Genomic DNA, 17,068 nt, shown 5'->3' with positions numbered 1-17,068 from the left:
GGAGCCTCAAGACCCACACCTCAAGGTTCAACAACAGCTTCTTCCCCACTGCCATCAGGTTCTTGAACTGACCTGAAAAACCCAAACACCACCTTCGATAATGTTTCTTTTTCTCTCTCTCAACTTGCACTAGTGTTGTTATATTTATTTTGTGGTGTAAGTTATGTATAATTTATGTTAATTTAAGTTTATGTTAACTTATGTTTGTCCTGTTTGCAATGTACTGTGTTGCAGCTGCAAAAAGCTAATTTTCCTGGCACTTATACCCTGGGTACGCCCATGACAATAAACATGAACTTGAACTTCAGAGAAGGAAGAGACATGTAGATCAAGTTAGAGAGTAAACTTGAGGTAGGGGATCAGTCGTGGACCAAAAACAAAAAAAAACAGAAATGCTCATCAGGTCAAGCAGCATCTACAGAGAGAGTGAATAACATTTCAGGTCAATGACCTTTCATCAGAATTGGGGAAAGTTCAAGACAGACTAAGTTTTAAGATGCAGAGAAAAGTTTGGGGGTATGGGGGAGAGAACAGAAGGGAGGATGTGGAAGACAGGAGGGACTGGATCTCAAAGGGTGGGGTGAAGAGGGTAGCAAAAGGACAAGAAGCCAAAGGTGTGGCGAGAGGATGTGCAAATGGCTGAAACATTATTGCTTTCAGCATTAAAATCAGGTTAGAATGTTCCTGGTTAAAAGATAAGGTTCTCTTCCTGGGCCCTATCTTGCTCATTAATCCTCCTAGTGAAAGAAATTTATCCTCTTTACCTGATCTGTTCTATAAATGAGTCCCTACCCACAGCCACACAGCTAGCTCTGACAAAGCATAGCAAGACTTGTATCAAAGCTGCTACACTCTGTGAGAGGGTACTTTTTCCAGGAGGGATGCAACACTTCAAGAACTTCCTCAGGGGCAATTAGAACATAGAACATAGAACAGTAGAGCAAAGAACAGGCCCTTTGGCCCACAATGTTGCGCCGACATAGCTATTCCCTCCTACCTACAGAATGCCCATATCCCTCTATTTTCCTCTCATACATGTGCCCATCCAAGGCCCTCTTAAAAAAACCCCAATGAATTTGCCTCCACCACCCTATCAGGCAATGCATTCCAGGCATCCACCACCCAGCAAAAAATGTACCCCTCATGTCTGTTCTGAACCTAGCCCCTCTCACCTTAAATGCATCCTGTCTGGTTTTGGATCACTCAATAATGGGAAAAAATAGTGCTTGTCCACCCTATCTATACCCCTCATAATTTTATACACCTCCAACAGATCACCCCTCAGCCTCCGCCGCTCCAGAGAAAAGAGCCCAAGTTTGTCCAGCCTCTCCTGATAGCACATGCCCTCTGATCCAGGCAGCATCCTAGTAAACCTCCTCTGCACCCTCTCTAAAGCCTTGACATCCTTCCTGCAGTGAGGTGACCAGAATTGCACGCAATACTCTAAATGCGGCCTAACCAGAGTTCCATAGAGATGCATCATAACTTCTTGACTCCTGTACTCAGTACCTCGATTAATGAAAGCAAGCATTCCATAAGCCTTCTTTACCACCCTATCTACCTGTGTAGCCACTTTCAGTGAGCCACAGATTTGCACCCCAAGGTCTCTCTGCTCTTCAACACTGTTGAGGGTCTTGCTCTTTGGAGTGTACTGCCTCTTGACATTAGTCCCACCAAGGTGAAACACCTCACATTTATCCGAGTTAAACTCCATCTGCCATTTCTCTGTCCACATCTACAACTGATCTATATCACTCTTTATCCATCGCCAGTCTTCCACACTATTCACAACTCCACCACCTTGGTATCGTCTGCAAACTTACTAACCCATCCATCACATACTCATCCAGGTCATTTATGTACATCACAAACAGAGAACTTTGTGAGTGCAATAAGTTTGTGAGAGAAGTGCAATAAATGCTGGCTGTTTCAACAACATTCAGGTCTTTGTGAATGAACAATTTTTTTAAAAAATCAAGACACAAGAGACTGCCTATGCTGGAATCTGGAGCAACACACAAAACCCTGGAGGAACTATGGAGGGACAGCATCTATGGACTCGAAACATTGACTGTCCATTTCCCTCCTTAGATGCTGCCTGACCCGCTGAGTTCCTCCAGCGCTTTGTATGTCATTTTAAAAAAAATCATCTCATTAGATGGAGCAGCCTTGAAGGGTTGAATGATCCATTCTTGTTCCATTTCCTAATTTTCGAACAAAAGTGGTAACATTGGGAAAATGGAGCACTTGGATAAAAACTCTCCAGTCACTAGCTTCTTAAGTGTCCATGGTTTCCCACAGGCTTTTGCCTGGTCTTAGACTGGACTGAGGATCATTCTCACAGCGATTATTATCTAAGTACGGATAGTGAAGAACAAAAGGGGGAAAGGATGGGCCAGCCTCTGCCTTGTTATATCAAGGCAAAGCCCTGATTGCCTTTCGTGTGAGTTACATGGCTATTCCTGGAAATGCTTTGTGTACTGATAGTAACCACAGCAATAGGTTTAGGAAGGCCAGGTAGAAGAATGCAATGCCTTGACACGACTGCTCTGACAGTGCTTGAATGCGAGACTGAATAAGCAGGGAGGTGGCTCCTGCTTTCTGTCAAACAATAAGCAACAACTGAGGCCGTTTCTCGATTGATTATGCTCCACCTCGGAAGGAAGTGATGTGTTCCAGTTCTCAGGGTTTGAGCCCAGGAGATCAGGACCTGCATGGGTTCCCAAATTATCCTCCTGTTTTCTCTTGTGGCACTTACACTACAGAATAGCTACAAGCACCACCTGCAAAGCAAAGTCAACAACCTGTGTTTACAGAGCACCTTTCTAGATGCCAGTGTTTTCCAATGGTTACATTTGAGTCCAATGAGAAATTCAGGGGAAACTCCGGAATACAGAAGGTGGTGAGAATATGAAACTTGCTCTCAGTGACCGAGGTAAAAACCACGGATACAGTTAAGATGCCAGGAGAAGTACATGAAAGACAGAGCAAGGAGTTGGGCTGTGTCTTGGAATTGGGCTAAAGGATAGAAGAGGGGGGTGGGCACAGAGATGGCCTGAGATGTGGAGGAGAAAGCTGGACTTGGAGTAGGGATCTGGACTCAAGATTAGAGCTGAGCTCAGAGAAGGGAGGAGAGAGCTGGACCTCTTGTGGAGTTGAACTGAGGGATAAAGGAATCTAGTCAAGTTGAATTTATTGTCACATGCACAAGAACGGTGAGGTATGGGTACAATGAAAAACTGATGCAAGGTGTCGACCCGAAACTTCAACAATTCCTTCCCCCTCCCCCTGCAGATGCTGCTCGACCCACTGAGTTCCTCCAGCACGTTGTGTGTTGCTCCAGATTCCAGCATCTGCAGTCTCTTGTGTCTCCAATGGATAGCTTGCTTGCAGCAGCATCACAAGATTGTAGATTCAGACAACACACAGAACAAAAATCATACATAATCATACCAGACAGTGAAGGAAAAAAAGACTCTGCAAAACCAAGATATTAGTGCAAACAAAATACAATCAGATACAAGTCCAGGGTAGTGCAAGAGGTGGTTCATCGTGTTCTGTTGCTGAGGTGGGATTAGGATTGTGCAGGCCGATTCAAGAACCAGAGAGAACTGGACCCGGAGTTGTATCTGGTCTAAGGTATAGGTCTGGAGTTGGGGATTGGTGAGGGAAGAAGGGACCAAAACTGAGGGCTGGAGCCAGGGCAGCACTAACTTCAGTCCACCCACATAACTAAGTGAAACCAGTCTCCGACATGCCAACTCCCCATTGCAAGTGAGGCTTTGGGCACCAAAGAATTCATAAATGTAAGCAGTCATCACTTGGGAAAACACAGGTAAAGTATCTAGTTCTTCTTGAAAGGTATGATGTTTTGATAGAGTACAGGAAGATTTCACTGATAAAATAAGTAGGATATTGTTGTAAAACAGTGACATACTCAAGTCTATAACCCAGCTAGACAGGTACATGGGTGGGTAAGGTTTGGAGGGACATGGGCCAAACATGGGCAAATAGTAACTAGTTCAGGCAGGCAACCTGGTTGGCAAGGAAGAGTTGAGCTGAAGGGCCTAATTCTGTGCTGTATTACTCTATGACTCTAGGTTCATTACTTCACTGCATAAGGGCAGCTCCAACAGTGTTCAAGGAGTTCAACACCTACCAGACAATTCAGATTGATTGAATGTCACCCAATTCACCCCCCTATACATTCACACCTCTACCACTGGTGCATGGGAAGGCCGCTAGATCTTGGTCACCCCACCCGAGCCCCATGAGACCCAACCAACTGTGTTGGGGTTGTGTCAGCTCAGGTACAGTGTCTGAGAAAACATTTGGGTTGAGGTGAGGTCAGGATGTTCTAGCTCAGAAATCCAAGCAGGTCGAGGTAATTTAATTAGTGTTACATAATTTTTTTCTCAGAGAGAGGTTGCTAAAAGCAAGAGAGCATAGGTTGAAGAGGTAATAGATTTATAAGGGACATCAGGGGCGGCTTCTTCACTCAAAGGGTGGTGAGTATTTGGAATGAGCTGCCAGAAATAGTGGTTGAGGCAGGCACATTATCGACATTTAAAAACCATCTAGATAAGTACATGGATAGGAGGGGTTTAGAGGGCTATGGACCAAATGTGGGCAGGTGGGACTAGCTTGCTGGGCAACATGGTCAGCATGAATGAGTTGGGCTGAAGGGCCTGTTTTCCTGCTGTATGACTCCATAACTATTACTCTACCACGTGTCCTCTCTTTTGATCAACTCTTTGTATTCCTTCCTAAGATGGACGAATGGCATGTTGGATATTGCAGGCACATTAGTGTAGCGGTTAGCGCAACGCTTTACAGCTCCAGTGACCTGGGTTCAATTCCCGCCGCTGTCTGTAAGGAGTTTGGTACGTTCTTCCCGTGTCTGCGTGGGTTTCCTCCAGGTGCTCCGGTTTCGTCCCACATTCCAAAGACATATGGATTAGGAAGTTGTGGGCATGCTATGTTGGTGCTGGAAGCATGGTGAGACTTGCGGGCTGCCCCCAGAACACTCTAAGCAAAAGATGTATTTCACTGTGTGTTTTCATGTACATGTGACTGATAAAGATATCTATCTTACAACAAGGAGTTGGTTGGGCATGGGAAAGGTCCCTCAAGCTTGGATTGGGTTCAGATTAGACGTGGTCAAACGGGGTTCTGATCAGGTTTTATTTATAGACTTGGAGAGGCCCCTTCACACCACCACCCACAGGTTTCCCTCCATCCTGTACTGGAAATGTGTCACTGTTCCTTCCTCGTCTCTGGGTCAAAATCCCAGGGCCACTAACGCAACAGTGCCTGGGGAGCACTCGCATCACAGACTCCAGCCTGTTACATCATCACCTTCTCCAGGGCAGTTAGTGGTGGTAATAAACACTGCCATTGACACCAACATCCCATGAGAGAATAAAAATACTGAGATGGAATAAAATGTGCTTATATAGAACGCTGAGACAAAAAAATACAGATCAAATATTAGCATATGCAGATATTATCCAAATAAACAACTTAGTCAAAATAGTAAGGTTAAATTAGTAAGGTAAAATAGTAAGGTTATTGCTTTTACCTGTACTACCTCAATGCACTCTGTACTAACTCAACGTAACTGCACTGTGTAATGAATTGACCTGTACGATCGGTATGCGAGACAAGTTTTTCACTGTACCTTGGTACAAGTGACAATAATAGACCAATACCAATACCAAAATCGCCAATCATAAAATATTTCAGAATCAGATCAGAGGTCAGAATCAACTCTTTGCCATTTTTGTCTCATGGTAAACAGAATTGGAAGGGAAAATTTGGATTTTTCTGTTATTGAATGGAGAAAAGTCATTCGGAATTTAAGCAGACCGATCTCTGAATCAGCTCAGGTGCTGCCTTGCACTGCCAATTTTCCTGATGTCTCTGGAGTCTTGAGGTATTCAGAATCAAATTTATTATCACTGACTTAGATGTGGCGAAATGTGTTGTTTTGCGGCAGCAGTATGGTGCAAAGACATAAAATTACTATCAATTACAAAAGTAAATAAGTAGAGCAAAAATAAAAAGAATAAGGAGATAGTGTTCATGGGTTCATGGACTGTTCAGAAATTTGATGGTGGTTGCCATGGGATGCTTCAGTATACTTTAATTTGCATTAAAATATAATCAAACAAAAAGAAGTACACATAAAGGGAGACTGTGAGCAGGGAAAGAGTTTGCTCACTAAATATTCACCTCCTCTTTCTTGCTGTTTCAAAGGGAACTCAACACCATTCTGCTCATTTCTTTTCATTCTAATTAGCCTCAGGGCCAAACTCACCCAAGCCTTCATTTAGCAACAACGTGACCTCACCCATCAGTCATTAGTTGTGAATGTCCACAGGCAGAAGTACAGTCTTTTCTTCCTGGGATTCTTCCAATCACAGCCTTTAGGTATTAATACCTAATTGGTTGCTATATGAGGAGGGGTCAAGGGTTAGAGGCAATTGCTGTATCCCAAATAGATGAAATCAGCCTTTGCTTGTGGAGTCTAAATTGAACTTGGCTTTTGACCTCTCGGAGCTAAGGGTGGCACAATGTCAGGCTGTCGTGAATGGAATCAAATAGACTGCAGTCGAGATAGGTACCGGTGAAGGTCAGAGGTCAGAATCAAATGAGTAAAATGCGCTTGTGAACCAAGCTAAAAGGAAGTTGAATTTTCTGCATCATTTGTAACCGGTCCTATTTTCCCAGGGATTTATCAAGGGCACTCAAAAATCGTGGAAAATTGTCCTAGCCAAATTAGTAACGATGGGTGGCGAAACAGAGGGAGGTCATCTCTCTGTCTACGTCTGTCTGTAGTCAGAGGCTTGAAAGGCAGGAAGGGGTGGTAACCCACTCGTCGGAAGATGTCGTCCTCTTGGCATTTGTGTGGCAGTGGGGTTCATACGAGCCAACCGCCATGACATAAACTTGATAGCAAATTCATTCACCCACCTTCAACACACATGGCTCACTGAGGGCTATGCTCCTGTTGTGATGTACCAGTTGGTCACATGGTCCAAGAATGTGGATAAATTTCGGGATCCTTCCATCATTCCCTGTGGAGAAGACGCTGTGAGTGGGAAAGTTGACTGCCACTTGCTTCTGCTAAACCTGATTGTTAGGCCTTGCTAAAATTATTCATGCAGCTGTCACATCTCTTCCCTCACCATTCACGCTTGCTCATCCCTAAGGTCACGACTGCACAGCTTTCCACCTCCCCCTTTACTCTTCCTCTTCACAGTTCAGGCAAGCACTGTCTTCCTCCATTTGGACATATTCCTTGCAGTTTACTTTAGAAGCCTCCAAGCTCTATCCTCTTCCTCCTTGGTCTCCCTGCTATTCCAACCTGGGCAGCTGTGGAGTTGTTAATATCTAAAAAATAATCAGGGCAGCAGTCCTGTTTCTAATCTACCAATAAGATGCAGAACCACTGGAAGAGGTACAAAGGTGACCCAAAAGGATGTTATAAAACTCAGAGCCTGTAACTACCAAGAATGTTTCAAATGGGGCTCCCTTCTCAAAAAAAGATTGATAGGCTGCACAGGTTGACAGGGTGGTAAAGAAGGCGTATGGAATGCTTGCCTTTATTAGTCAAGGCATTGAGTTCAAAAGTCAGGAGGTTATGCTGCAGCTTTATAAAACTCTGATTAGGCCACATCTGCAGAATTGCATTCAATTCTGGTCCCCCTTTACGGAAAAGATGCGAAGTCTTTGGAGGGGGTGCAGAAGAGGTTCACCAGGATGTTGTCCGGATTAGAAGGCATGTGCTATAAGGAGAGGCTGGATGAACTTGGGTTGTTTTCTGTGGAGTGACGAAGGCTGAGGGGAGACCTGATAGAAGTTCATAAGATTATGAGAGGCATAGATAGAGTAGACAGTATCATTTTCCCAGGGTCAAAATGTCTAATACCAGAGGCTATGCCTTTAAAGTGAGGGGTGGTAAGTTCAAAGGAGATGTGGGGGGGCAAATATTTTACACAGGGAGTGGTGGGTGCCTGGAATGCACTGCCGGGGTGGTAGTGGAGGCAAATACGATAGAGGCACATGAATGTGCAGAGAATGGAGGGATATGGACATCATGGAGGCAGAAGGGATTAGTTTAGTTAGGCGTTTAATTTCTAGTTTAATGAGTTTGGCACAGCATTGTGGGCTGAAGGGTCTGTTCCTGTGCTGTACTGTTCTATGTTCTATATTCTAAAAGATGTTGAGGGCTATCCTAATGGAGGCCACGTACTATGTGTTACTGTAAAGGAAGGGTGTAACTGCTTTGGAAGCCATTCAGAAGGTTTACTAGGCCAGTGCTTGGAATATGTTATCAGGTGCAGCCAGGAAAGCAGAATTGAGGTATCGTTCAGATTAGCCATGATCTCGTTGAATAACAAAGCAGGCTCGAGGGTGGGCAGACACGGTAGTGTAGCGGTTAACATAACGCTATTACAGCACCAGCGACCCAGGTTCAATTCCGGCCGTTGTCTGTAAGGAGCGTTCTCGCCGTGTCTGTGTAGGTTTCCTCCGTGCGCCTAGGTTTCCTCCCACATTCCAAAGACGTACAGGTTAGGTAGTTGTGGGCATGCTATGCTGGCGCCGGAAGCGTGGCGACACTTGCGGGCTGCCCACAGAACACTCTACGCAAAAGATGCATTTCACTGTGTGTTTCGATGTACATGTGACTAATAAAGATATCTTAAAGTGTCCGAATGCTGCTCCTAATTTGTATATCTGTATGTAAATTTTGAAGGTGTTCAACAGGGTAGATGCACGGAAGCAAAATCATGCAGATGCTGGAAATCTGAAATCTGAAATCGGCTTCGGGAAGATTGATCGGACCTGTGGGGCAACTGAAAACAAGAGTTTGCAAGTATAAGGAAGTCGCTAATAAACCTGTGTAGATTTAACGGAAAAGACAACGGGATTTCTAAGGGATATATGAGGCATATGCGGTGTGACTGAAATCCTTGTTGGGTTCATTCTGCTGGTTGGACCAGCTGGTTCCCCACCCAGTTGTTCATTGGATGAAGATGGTGTTGGCACCCATCATGATGAACCCCTGCACTAAGGGACTGGAGTCACATATAGCCTATGCCAGACCAGGTAAGGTCAGAAAATTTCCTTCCCAGATGGGGACGAGTGAACTAGATGTGCCTTTTAGCAACAATCCAGCAGTTTCATCCTTGGATATAAATTCCACAGCAACTCTGGTGTGATTCAAATGCTTGTCTCTGAATTAATGATCTAGAACTCTGGCTGCTGGACCGGTTATTTAACCTCTTCACTACCACACTGCACCATGTATTCTCAGCTGGTCTGTCATCTGAGTAGTAACCAGGCCATCATCTTTTCTTTGCAAAATTAGTCACTTTCTGAAGACATTGGCTTTACCAGCATTTTTTGCCCATCCCTAATTGCCCCTGAGAGGGCTTAGCCTAATGAGAATGCCTATCCATTACTCCGCGCTCCAAGGGTTAAATTACACAAGTCAGGACTGTAGTCACTGGACTTTGGACAGTTAAGGATTGACTTGAGCCAAGGTTTCAAGATATTGAAGGGAGCTGTTACAGTAGAAAAAGTACATCTCCACTGGCTGGGAAGCTTTGTACTGGCAGGTAGAGTCTTCTGAGCTTGGCTCTGAAATTTGGAAACAGTTCTGGATGAACAGTGCGGTGGAAGTTTGGAAGACTATTGTGCTTGTTAATTTTAATTCTGAGATTAATATGTTTTTGTTGACTATGGGGATTAAGGGATATCGGGAAGAGGCAAGTTACACCAAAGAACAGCCAAACTCTCAGTGAATGGCAGATCAAGTTCTAGGGGCTAAGCAGACTCTTTCTGATCCTAAATGGAATGAAGAATTCAGGAGAAAGTTCTTCACTCAGGGAATGGTCAGGACCTGTTATTTCACAGAGTGGCTAACAGTGTCAATAAAGGGGGAGATTACTGCATTGCTGCTAATGCTGGAGTAACAAAATGAAAAACACGATGATGCTGGAGGAACTCAACAGGCCAGGCAGCATCTGTGGAGAAAAGCAGGCGGTCAACATTTTGGGTCAGACCCCTTCTTCAGGACTCAAAATAGGAAAAAGGGAAGCCCAATATACAGGAGGGAAAAGCAGAGCAGTGATAGGTGGACCAAAAGGGGGGAGGCGGGGTGGGCACAAGGTTTCTGCCTGCTTTTCTCCACAGATGCTGCCTGCCCTGCTGAGTTCCTCCAGCATCATCGTGTTCTTCATCTGGATTCCAGCATCTGCAGTCCTTTGTTTCTCTGGGGTTAACAAAAATTGCGAGGTTTTCAGGACAGGAACAGAGAAGTGCAGATGTCTCGAAGGGCTGGAGGGTTGGAGGATTTTGAGGTGAGATAGGCAGGTTGAGGGTTTTCAAACTGATCAGGAGCCAATATAGGTCAGTGAGAACAGGGGCATGAGTGAAGGGGACTTGGTATAAGATAGGGCAATTTTGGATGAAATCATTGTTCAGGAGAAACAGGGACATGGTGAACAAACTGCCAACCACAACAAAGTTCAGCAATACTTTACACTCCCTGCCCCAAGCACAAACAAGCTGAAGTTTGGGCAATCAGTCATTCTTCAAGCCAACTCAGTTAATTACTGAGTTATGCAGAGACTTCAGCCTCCTGCCTGAAGCAACCCTCATCTGTTATCACTGACTTTTATTCAGACATTGCCATTGAGTAAATCCACTAAACAAGGTCACTTCAAAGGGCATTAAAGTGGAAACCAAAGATTGCAATCACTGAAAGCACAATATCGGAACAGAAATAGCCCAGCTGCTCAACGCCAGTGAAAGAAGTTTTATAAAGAATTCAGGACGAACCCAGGGAATGGTCAGACCCACTTATCTCATGGAGTGGTTAAAACAGCATTGACTGATTCAAGTGGCAGCTAAGGATATTGCTGCCAACACTGGGGCAAAGAAAACAGGGAGGTTTGAGGATTGCATGCAGTTCTGGTCCCCCACCATCCCCACCATCCGGGCCATGCCATCTTCTCACAGCTGCCATCGGGCAGGAGGTACAGAAGCCTGAAGTCCCACACCACCAGGTTCAGGAACAGCTACTTCCCTTCAACCATTCGGTTCTTGAACCAACCTGCACAACCCTAACCACTACCTCAGTATAGCAACACTATGACCACTTTGCACTACAATGGACTTTGCTTTTTCTTGTTCTAACTCTGTTCTTTTTTGTAGAATTTTGTATGATTTATGTTTAATTTAGGTTTTTCTTGGGAATGTTGTGTATCTGATGCTATGTGCCTGTGATGCTGCTGCAAGTAAATTTTTCATTGCACCAGTGCACACTTGTACTTGTGCACATGGCAATAAATATGACTTTGACTTTGATTTTGACCACAGTACAGGAAGAGTGTGACGGGCACCAAAGAGGACAAAGGGCAGCACAGTGATTTCTGCTGCCCCACAGCTCAACAACCTGGGTTCGATCCTGAGTTTGGATGCTGTGTGTGTGTGTGTGTGTGTGTGTGTGTGTGTGTGTGTGTGTGTGTGTGTGTGTGTGTGTGTGTGTGTGTGCGTGCGTGTGTGTGTGTGTGTGTGTGCGTGTGTGTGTGGTGGGGGTGGGGGGTGGGAGGCACGGTTTACATGTTCTCCCTGTGGCCCCATGGATGTCTCCTGGCTGTTGCCAAAGATGTGATGGTAGGTTAATTGGCTGCTGTGAATTACTCCTAGTGCGGCTGGGTAGCAGGAGAATCAGTTTAAGGATATATAGAGAGATTAGGTTAGAGAGGGAAGGGGAATGATGGGATTGCTCTGAGAGCTAGCACAGACTCAATGGGCCAAATAGCCCCCTTCTCTCTCAGAAAAAAATGAGGATATGAGGAGATTTCTGATGATGTTGCCGGGGCTGGGGAATTATGGTCTGGAGGAGAGATGGTTGGAGGTGAGTTATTTTCTTTGAAATGAGAGTGACAGAGGGAGATTTAAATGAAGAGTGTACAATTATGGGAAGCTTAAGCGGAAGGGATCTACTTCCTTCACAGAGAGGTCCTCATCAAGGGGACATTGATTTAATTTAATTGGTGGAAAATTACAGATGAATTGAGAAAATAGAATATTTCACTCGACGAGTGACAGTGGTCTGGGACCCACTGCCTAAAAGATACACAACACTGAAAATGTACCTGGATTAACGTGTGAGGAGCTGTGTTGGAAACACAAGAGAGACTGCTGATGCTTGAACCCGGAGCAACAAGCAAAATGCTGGAGGAACTCAGCGAGTCAGGCAGTGTCTGTGGAGGGAAATGGACAGTCGATGTTTTGAGTCGAGACCTTTCATCTGGACTGAAGCATAGTGAGGAGATAGCCAGTATAAAGAGGCGAGGGGAAGGGATGGAGCGAGAGCTGGGTGCATCCAGGTGAGGAGGGGTGATAAGCAGACGGAGGAGGGGAGAGTTGGAACAGCGACAGAGGCTGGGAGGTGATAGGTGGAGGCAATAATGGGCTGCAGAGGATGGAATCTGATGGGAAAAGAAGATGGAACCAAATAAGGGAGGTGGGGAGGGCAGATGGGAACAGGGGGGAGAGGGGAGGCAGAGGGAGGAGTGTGTGGGTGATGGGCAGATGGGGTGGGTGGAGGAGGGGAAAGAAACAGGGTGAGGGGGAGCTGGGGTGGGTGTGGGTAGATCAGAAGGAGGGAGAAAAGTGACAGAGGGGGAGCAGATTGCCTAAAATTGTGAGGCGCTGTAATCTGCAGAGCCATGCACCAAGGGCTGGGATGTGGGACTTAACTTAAAAGACATTGTTGACCAACATGAACACGATGGGCCGAATGGCCTCCTTCTGTACCATACCCTTCTGCAATGCTATGGATTAATATTTTGATAAAGATCCCTGACTGGAAGTATTACAGGAAGATGCTTCTCTTTACTTGAAACACCAGTCTTGTCATGTGCTTTGAGTGTTTAGTGTTTTCCTTTCTTTCCCGGTCCTGAGCCTCTGACCACTCATTAGGTTGCAAAAGGTTTGGGATTGAAGTTGGGGCCAAGCAGGGATGAGGTTCAGACCTTCAGAGACGTCAGGGTTTTCAGTTGCGTTCAACCAAGCTCACCGTGAGACGGAGGAGGAAAAATAAACTAAAGTAAATGGAAAGGAAGCAGAGGAAACCTTGGTGCTGTTTATTTGTTCGAAAGAGGGCAGATCGCTGAGTGCCAGGTCTGTTACAGAAAGAACCAAGCAGAAATTGGAGGCAGAGAGCGCAAAGAGAAAACTAAAAATAAGCATGCGGAGGAGGGCAAAGAATAGCTTTAAGAGAACGAACATGATGCATAGAACAAGGTTTGGAGATGATATCTAAGGGTGGATTCTGTGATAACAATAACATTATTGTTTTAGGGAGTTTGCTGTGTGTAAAAAGCCCACTGCATTTAGCGCTTTACAAGTTACTAGACTTCAGATGTATTTCATTTGTCGTGAGACCCTTCAGAATCTCCTGGGACTGTAGAAGATGATATATAAAAGCCAGTCTTTGCCACAGATGCAGTGCAGAGGTAGATAGTGGAGTTTTTATCAATGTACATTGAGAAGCCCTGTCTACAGATTTAGCAGAGGGCAACAGACTCTGGTCCAGTCATTGTTCACTAATGACACAGCCTCTGTCAATCACTCCAATTGCATGCAACAGAGTCTTTTTAAGGCCACTTTACATGCAGGATACTTAGGAAATTGCACATAATTACTTTGCTTCAGATCATTTTAATTCTAATAATTGCACAATCTGGATTCTTCGTTCAATGACCCAGTAACTTTGTTGAAACTTCTTTGATGAGCTTTCAACAAAACCAGCAAGGATTAATGAAACTTTTCACTCTTTAAGAAAATAAAGTTGAGGAAGAAATGTTAAGAATTGAGGTAAGCTGGAGCCGTAGTTCAAATAATAATAATAAAGACTATGTACTGTTGCTTTAGTCTGCTGAAAACTGGCAGATTGACAGGGGAACTGGATGGTGAAATGAATCAGGAGTTTGTTCTCTCTCCCACTGAGAATGGAATTCAGATAAAACCCAAGTGTGAGGAAGTTATTGGTATTGTTCATTGGACAGAATCATAATAGAACAGATTTGGAAACTTCACATAATCGATGACCATTGGGTTGAGGAAGGAGTGTTACCAACAATGTCAAGAGAATTCCTTATTCTTCTAACAGAGTCACGCGGACATTAAAATCCATCTCAATCCATTGGATCAGATGCTCAGCATCCAGGTTTATGGCCAAGGTAGACAATGGTGTACAGATGGTAATTAAGAACTCCTCCGATATGTGACTGGGGCAACCAAGAATATACTGGAATGACCCAGAGGAGATATTAGAGTGACAAATTCCACCAAACTGGCTCCACCGCCTCTGTGTGAAGTTACATTGCTGCCTCAGATAATCCGACGAGAGAGAGTGCAAGGTGCATATAAGAGGCAACTTATTTTGGAAGGGCTGAATCATTTCCAACATCTTCCTAAGGCTTTCAGTCAAGTCATTGCCTGTGTATTCCACCCTGAGGAGCTGTCAGCTCAGTTCAGCCAGGGCTTTCTGCATTATCGGTGAAATCTGGATCAAAGTATAAAAGCTTGAGAACACATACCAGCAGGCTCAAGGACAGCTTCTACCCCACTGTTGTAAGACTCTTAAATGGACCCCTTGTACGATGTGACCTCCAGATCTCTCAATCTACGTCGTCAAGGCCCTTGCATTTTACTTGTATATCTGCACTGCACTTTCTCTGTAACTGTAACACTATATTCTGCATTCTGTTATTGTATTCCCTTCTACGATCTCAATGCACTGATGTGATGAAATGATCTGTATGGATGGAATGCAAAACAAAGTTTTTCACTGTACCTTGACACATGTGACAATAATAAACCAATTTACCAATTATATCAGCAAAGTGATGGAAGCTCTCACTGAAAATGCTATCAAGCTACAATTACACACCAGATGGAGGTCAGATACTAGGACATCTGACTAGAATAAGACTATTGAACTGTCCCCTGGTATTATAAGGAGGACTATTTTCCTCACAATCTACCTCATTATGACCTTGCGCCTTATTGTCTGCCTGCACTGCACTTTCTCTGTAACTGTAACACTATATCCTGCATTCTGTTACTGTTTTCCCTTGTACTACCTTGACGTACTTATGTATGGAATGATCTGTCCAGGTGGCATGCAAACAAAGCTTTTCAATATATCTTGGTATATGTGACAATAGTATATTGATTACCAATTACCGATTATGAAGGCTCAACACTGAGTGGCAATTAGAGACACTGCTAGAAGCTGGAAATATAAAGAGAAGGTTAGAGACAAGGCTGACTGACTGGGGAGTGGTGGGGGGATTGTTTGAGAGGGTAGGTGCTCAACAGCACAGCAGTCAGCCTTTACTGAAGCAAGGTTTCCTGCTCAGACTGTTGGAGCCCATCCCCATCTCACTCTCCCCACCATGGCTCTGTAGCCAGCACTCTTTCTCAATTAGGTACGTCAGGATCTGGACATCACTGGTAAGACCACATTTACTGCCCATAAAAACGAGCTGATGGAGGAACTCCACAGGTCAGGCAGCATCTGTGGAGGGAAGTGGACAGGTCAAAACCCTTCATCTGGACTGAAAGATAGAGGGGAGGTCGCTGGTATAAGGTGAGGGGGAGGGGCAGGACAAGAGCTGTCACATGATAGGTGGATCCAGGTAAGGAGGGATTGATTGGCAGATGGAGTTGGGTGGACACAGCTGGGAGGTGATAGGTGGAGACAACATAGAATATGGAACAGTGCAGCACAGGAACAGGCCCTTCGGCCCACAATGTCTGTGCCGAACATGATGCTGAATTAAACTAAATCTCTTCTACCTGATCTATAACCCTCCATTGCCTGTACATTCATCTGTCTGTCTAACAGCCTCTTAAACGTCACCATTGCATCTGCCTCCACCACCACCCCAGGCAGCCCGTTCCAGGCACCCACCACTCTCTGTGTAAAAAACTTGCCCTGCACATCTCCTTCAAACTTTCCCCCTTTCACCTTGAATGCATGTCCTCTAGTACTTGATGCTTCTACCCTGGGTACAAGATTCTGACAACAAAGGGCTACAAGATAATGGAAAGGAAGGTGGAGCATGGAACCACGTAAGGGAGGTGAGTTGGCAGATGGGAACAGTGGGGGAAGGGTCCCAGTGGGAGGAGTATGTGGGTGCTGGGTAGATGGCGCAGATGGGGGAAGGGGAAAGAAACCAACACGAGGGGGCATAATTTTAAGGTGATTGGAAGAAGGTGTAGGGGGGATGTCAGAGGTAAGTTTTTTACACAGAGTGTGGTGGGTGCATGGAACGCACTGCCTGCAGAGGTGGTGGAGGCAGATACATTGGGGACATTTAAGAGACCCTAAGATCGACACATGAATGATAGAAAAATGGGCGGGGAGATGTGGGAGGGAAGGGTTAGATAGATCTTAGAGCAGGATAAAATGTTGGCACAACATTGTGGGCCAAAGGGCCTGTACTGTGCTGTAATGTTCTCTGTTCTATATGGGTGACCATTGTCCATTTCCCTCTACAGGTGCTTGAGTTCCTCCAACAGTTCCAGGTTCCAACATCTGCAGCCTTTAGTGTCTCCATTTATTGCCCATTCCTTATTGCCCCTGAACTGGGAGGTTTGCTGAGCTATTTAAGAATCAAACAAACTGTTGGGTCTCAAGTCACGTAAAGACTGGACTGGGTAAGGATGGCATTCACGAACCAAGTGGTTTTTGCAACAGTCCACCCTTCGGCTGGCTGGAACTTATGTGGAGCCTTCAAATGGAGATTGCTGGTGGAAGGAAGAGCCAGGTCACAGAGTTTTATTTTCTTCAGTTGATGGGTGTATGCATCCCTAGCATTTATTGCCTTTGTTTTACTGCCCTTGTGAAGGTGGTGGTGAATGACCTTCTTGCACTACTGTAGTCCAAGTGGTGAAGAGGCTGTCAGGCGGGGAGTTCCTGGACTTAGACCCAGGCTAGGAGCAACAAACAATCTGCTGACAGGACTCAGCTGGT

At 45.1% G+C, this 17,068-nt stretch overlaps 1 long non-coding RNA gene across 1 annotated transcript in view; it reads right to left on the bottom strand.

Annotated features, from left to right (window-relative positions):
- LOC127572065 (uncharacterized) overlaps positions 1-17,068 on the bottom strand; it is a 79,192-nt gene that overhangs the window by 19,154 nt on the left and 42,970 nt on the right. Inside the window, exon 2 of the long non-coding RNA XR_007956554.1 lies at positions 6,976-7,079. This is a non-coding gene — a long non-coding RNA (uncharacterized LOC127572065). The remainder of the gene's footprint in view (positions 1-6,975; positions 7,080-17,068) is intronic.

This window comes from Pristis pectinata, chromosome 6 (assembly GCF_009764475.1).
Source record: "Pristis pectinata isolate sPriPec2 chromosome 6, sPriPec2.1.pri, whole genome shotgun sequence".
In the NCBI taxonomy this organism is placed as follows: domain Eukaryota; kingdom Metazoa; phylum Chordata; class Chondrichthyes; order Rhinopristiformes; family Pristidae; genus Pristis; species Pristis pectinata.
This window is presented reverse-complemented; position numbering and strand designations above follow the sequence as displayed.